Genomic DNA, 5,623 nt, shown 5'->3' with positions numbered 1-5,623 from the left:
TGGGGTGACGCCCTGCGGCTCCCTGCCACTCACTAGACCCCCCTCGCTGCCTCTCCGTGAAGAACTGTAGGCCCTGGCTTCCCTGCCGCCTGGCCGCCTCTCCAGCACCCTGACCCTCGGGCCGCTCCCGCCACGGGGGCCTGGGGTGTGCTGGGGGGCTTGCTCCGCTTCTCTGACTCCTGCCTGGACTTGGGCACAAAGGGTTTCTCGAATCTGACCTTCCCACCATGGCCACCCCTGGTGTTCTGCCATTCCTGCTGGCGTTCCCACTTGGTTGCTTCAAACCGGAGCATCTCCCAGACCCAACCCTGGGGAGAGAGAGAGAGAGAGAGAGAGAGAGAGAGAGAGAGAGAGAGATATGGATGGGGGCCCGCCATGGCTCTGGACCTGAACGGCCTGCTGTGGCCCGGAGCCCCCAGAGGCGGGCCTTCGGCTGACACACCATAGCACTTACTGTAGAGACAGCAGGCCGGGGGTGGCCTCCCGGGGAGGAGACCAGAGTTCAGGGCTCCATCTGAACTCACTTTGCCTGGCGGGGAGGTCTAACTTAGATACCAACTTGTCTTTGCACATGTTTGCTCTAGTTTCTCTGTTCATAGCCCCAGTAGACTTTGTTACTTCCGAGGTAAGTTAAGTCAGTTGATTTTGGTATCCCGCCTCTCGCATCCCTAATCTACGTTCGGGAGAAAGCATCAGGGTTAAGACTGTGTTTGTTCGTTTGTTTGTTGTTCTGTTTTGTTTTTGTTTTTTGTTTTTTTTTGTGTTTTTTTTTTTTTTTTAACTAGGAGAACCAAATCTGGAAGCCAAAAACGTAGGCTTAGTTTGTGTGTTGTCTCTGAGTGTGCGGCTCATGTGTACAACAGGGTATGGACTATCTGTCTGGTGGTCGGTTGGTGGGCTGGCCAGTCCAGGCTGCCACGGGGCGGCCACCTCTAGTTGGGCCTGTGTCCCTGAACCGAGGCCGTGGCCCCGGGCCGCTGTGACATTGGAGGAGCCTGCGTAAGAATTGACTCCCGGCCCTCAGGCTGGGGAGAGAGGACTGTGGGGTGGATGGCAGGGGACCCAGAGACTCTCCTGCCCTTTGGCGCCGTCTCCAGGGGACACTTTCTCCTGGAAGTTGACAAGCAGCGTCTCGGGTGGAGCGGGCACAGGCTCCTCCATCAAGAACCAAGTTCTCCTGTCGCGCCTGCGGCCCTGGCCCCAGGCTGGAGTCAGGAATGTTTTCCAAAGAGTGATAGTCTTTTGCTTTTGGCAAAACTCTACTTAATCCAATGGGTTTTTCCCTGTACAGTAGATTTTCCAAATGTAATAAACTTTAATATAAAGGAGTCACGTGAAGCCCACTGCCTTTGATTCCTCTCTGAGCCGGTTATGTGGATTTGTCGACCTTTTCTGCAAACACTCGTGGTTTCAGGAAGCCTGAACACTAGGGGCTCTGTCTACGTCTCTCTTGAGGGAGGAATTCTGGGTCCGGAGCCCCTCTGGTTTATTTGGTTTTGTGTTTTGGCTGAAAATCTTCTGAAGGTGTGCAGGTTGAGCCAAGGTTTTATAAGGCCTGATGTAAGTCCTCCTAAATGTTTAAATTCTCGGAGGCTCCTCACAGCTTGACAGGAGCCACCGCCCCGCCGGAGGTGTGGAGCCAGGCCTGCCCTGAAGACGCCTCAGGAGCACCCTTCTGCCACATCTCTTGCCCCTGGGAACTCCTGTCCTTGCCTATTTAGCTTGGTAAAGTCCTAGCTGCGCGGCTGGCAACTCCCAGAGGTGGGTTGGCTCGTGGTGTAGAAAGACACCCATCGCATGAAGGGAGAACATGAACGTGCTGCATCCTGGGACTTTCCATAGGAGCACGATGACTGGGCGCAAGGCAGGATGGGAGGAGAGGACCGGGACTGTGCTCAGCTGCCGGTCGGTGGGACAGAGTCCAGGCCTCTGCCTCGGCCCGGTCCTGTAACTGCAGTAGATGGTGCTCGCGAGCAGACACTACACTGCTGGTAGAGTCTCTTCCTGGCTTGGCAAGGGCCTCCCCTGCCTCCTTGGGTGGGAGCCTGGCTCTGGGTGTGCTGTGCCTTGGGGTTGGGGTTGGTCCCAGTCCTATGAGGGGAGACTGAGCCTCTGACCTGCTGACCCTAGCCCTGGGCAAGGCCTGCCTTTCCAGGCTGCTGGCCTTGCATCTGCTCAGAGCCTCCTGGACCCTTTCCTCAGGGACACCAGGGGCTCCTTGGTGCCATCTCTTCTGTTTGCTCATCCTGAAAACTCATTAGCCAACAGTTGAGTGCTAAAGGCCTAAGGATATTGTCTGCACCTTAGGGAAAAAAAAGATAGTGAGACATCTGGGTGATTTTGAATTTTGTTTTGTCTTCATAGTACTGGGGGATTCAATCGATCCCCAACACTTTTTATTTTTTATTTTATTTTGAAACAAACTCTTGCTAGGTTGCTAAGAGTCTGGATATATTGCTAAGACTGTCTTCGAACCTGGATCCTCCTGTTTCAGCCTTCCAATTACTGGGATTACAGGTGTGTACCACCATGCCTAGCTAAGATCTGGGGGTTTATTTTTATTATTTTTATATTTATTTTTTTGTGCTACTGGAGTTCCTGGAAGCCCTTCTACCTCCGGGCTACACTCCCAGACCTATTTTTTATATTTTTATTTAGAAACAGGGTCTCTTAAGCCAGCACACCTGGTTTCGAACCTGCGCGATCCTCCTGTCTCCGCCTCCCAAGCGCGGGGATTACAAGCGTGCCCCACCACGCCAGGCAGATCTGGGGTTTTAAATAGCACGCTGCAGCTGGGCATGTTGGCGCATGTCGGTAATCCATGTACTTGGGAGGCTGAGACAGGAGGATCACAGGTTCGAGAACAGCCTCAGTGAGCAGTGAGACACTCATCAACCTAGCAAGACCCTGATTCCAAAAAAGAAATAAAATTGGGCTGGTGTAGAGATTGAAGGTAGAATGTCTCTGGGATCAATCCCCAGCAGCACGAGATAAATAAGTGAATGAATGAATGAATGAATGGATGAATGAATGACTATCACACTGCACCGAGATAGCCCCCCATATTCTGGGACATCCAGCTGCTTCCTGTCAGTCTTGGCCAGGCTGCTGGCCCACTCTCATCCCTGGGTACAGGCCAGCCCTTACCCAGGCCCCGGGCACATCCTGGGCAGTGCAGAGCTGGTCGACCCTTCCTGGCTGCCACAGCTGCTGATGGGGCAGGGACTGCAGGGTGATGGGTTCTAGCCTCCGCTAGCACATGGTGCCCTGCGGGGTTTAGATGCTGAGACAAAGCCTTCTGGCTGATTCATTCATTAAACAAACCTTGAAAACCGAGCATTTCTTTTCTGCCAGTCCCGGGGCTGGATAGTGAGGAGACCGTCGTAGAATTTGGTCACCCTGATTTTTATTAGTTTCATTCATAACATCCATTCCCCGCAGGACCTGCAGAGTTCAAGACCTCGGCCTCCAGCACCCTGGCTCGCATCCAAATAGATTACACTACCTTCCTCCCACGGGTCTTGCTCATCATTCCAATCTGGGTCACCCCCACCTCGGGACACTGGGAGGACAGCGTGGTGCCCTAAAACAGACCTTGTTTACCAGACCAACCTCTGAGAAGCTAAGACGCGGTGTATGAACATCAAGTTCCGGGACAGCCTGCCTCCTGCGATCTCTCTCCATCTCTCCTCCCCTTAGCTCTCTGCCCCTGTCTGCAACCTCCCCTCTTCCTCCCTCTCCTCTGCTTCCCCGAGACCCCCTCCTCTTGCGAGGGAGCAACTGAGCGCCATTTCAGGTGTTCCCCACCCGCTCCGGTGGTGGCGGGAAGAGACCTTGTTTAAAAATAAATAAATAGCCGGGGCCGTGGGGGCTGTGGTGGCGCACGCTTGTAATCCCCACACTTGGGAGGCGGAGACAGGAGGATTGAAGCCAGGTCTGAAGCCAACCGTGCTGGCTTAAGAGACCCTGTTTCCAAATAAAAAGTATAAAATAGGTCTGGGAGTGTAGCCCGGAGGCAGAAGGGCTTCCAGGAACCCCGGTACAATAAATACATAAATAAATAAATAAATAAATAAATAAATAAATAAATAAATAAATAGGGTTGGGGATCAAATGGCCCTGGGTTCAATCCTCAGTGCCACAGCAACAAAATACAAAACACTCAGATCTTTCATGATCCTTTTCCCCGAAGGTGCATGATTGGTACTCTGGGCCGGAGTGGGGGACTCAGACTCCACCCCCCACTCCCCAGAGTTCTTTCAAGGTATTTTCTAAACCACTGAGCCATCTTCTCTTCAGTTTATTGTGCTGCAGTCTTTGCAGCTGGCTTCTGTTGCAATTGCATCGGGGGTCTTGCTGGCCTCTGGGGCTAGGCTCCTCATGTGGCCGTCTCTGGCGCAGATCAGGGACCTCTGTTCTGCTCTCGGGGAAGTTGTGGCCTGGGGCGACAGACAAATCTGAGAGTGGTGTGGGTGACAGAGTCCCCGCGGGCTGGAGGAGTCTAGAGGGTCAGAGTGAAGCCGTTCTCTACAGCTTGGCACCTCTACAGCTTGGCACCGCTGGGCCACAGGCAGGCCATGACCTGCGCACAGTCCCCGGTCCCTGTTGGATGTGGCGGAGGTGGCAAAGTTGTGACTAGCCCCTGGGGCCTGTTCTGAGGCCAGGGAGGAGCCTGGAGACCCTGCTGGGACTTGGGGAAGGATGAAGGCTGGTGGAGGCAGGAGCAAGCCCAGCCAGAGCAAAGAAGGAGGATGGGGGAGGGCTGGGTTTGAGAGCTCAGAGCAAAAGTAGCACAGCACCTTGCTCCCCACGGGTACACGTGTCCACGGGGAGCCCGAGGTGAAAGGTGCCCGTGATGAGCGTGTCCTCTGAGCCTATGGTCAAGGGCAGGGGCTCCTAGAAGAAGTCAGGGATGAAGCCCTTGAGATGGGCGACCTTGCCCCCTCCCAGGGAGGGCACTGGTGCTTGAAGGGGGGGCTTCAAAACAGCACGTGGGAGAAAAAGCCTTCTTTAAATGTGTCTGCAGGTGACAACCATGTCCACCCTGGGGTGCCCCATCCACCTGTATGCTCAGCAAGCCCATCATGACCCTTCTCCCCCGCCTGGCAGGGGAGTGGTCCCGAGCTCTGGTGGGAGGAGCGAGCTGGTCCCTGCAGCAGGGCGAGCAGGAGCCGGGGACCCGTGCCAGGGTCTAGAGGGGCTTCAGATTCAATCTGGGCCCCCAACCCTAATGCTGTGGAGGGGCCCATCCTGCCAGTTCTGCCTGGCTGTTCCTCCTCACCTATCCTGGGCCATGCCTGCGTGTACATGAGTGTGCGAGGAGGGATGTGCCTGTGCCACGCCAGGTCCTGGGGTTCTGCCCCATGCCTGTCTGATCAGCCTCAAGGCGAGAGACATGTGAGTTCTCTGTGCTCTTGAACTTTGGGGTCACTCCTTCCCCCGATCCCCTGGTGGTACTGGGGATTGAACCCAGGGGCCTTCTACCTCTGAGCTACACCCCCAACCCTTTTAATTTTTTATTGTGAAATAGGGTTACTAGGTTGCTAGGTTACTGAGAGTCTCACTACGTTGCTGAGGCTGTCCTCAAACCTGCGATCCTCCTGCCTCAGCCTCCTAGGATTAT

This window comes from Muscardinus avellanarius, assembly GCF_963383645.1.
Source record: "Muscardinus avellanarius genome assembly, chromosome: 15".
Classification (NCBI taxonomy): Eukaryota; Metazoa; Chordata; class Mammalia; order Rodentia; family Gliridae; genus Muscardinus; species Muscardinus avellanarius.
This window is presented reverse-complemented; position numbering follows the sequence as displayed.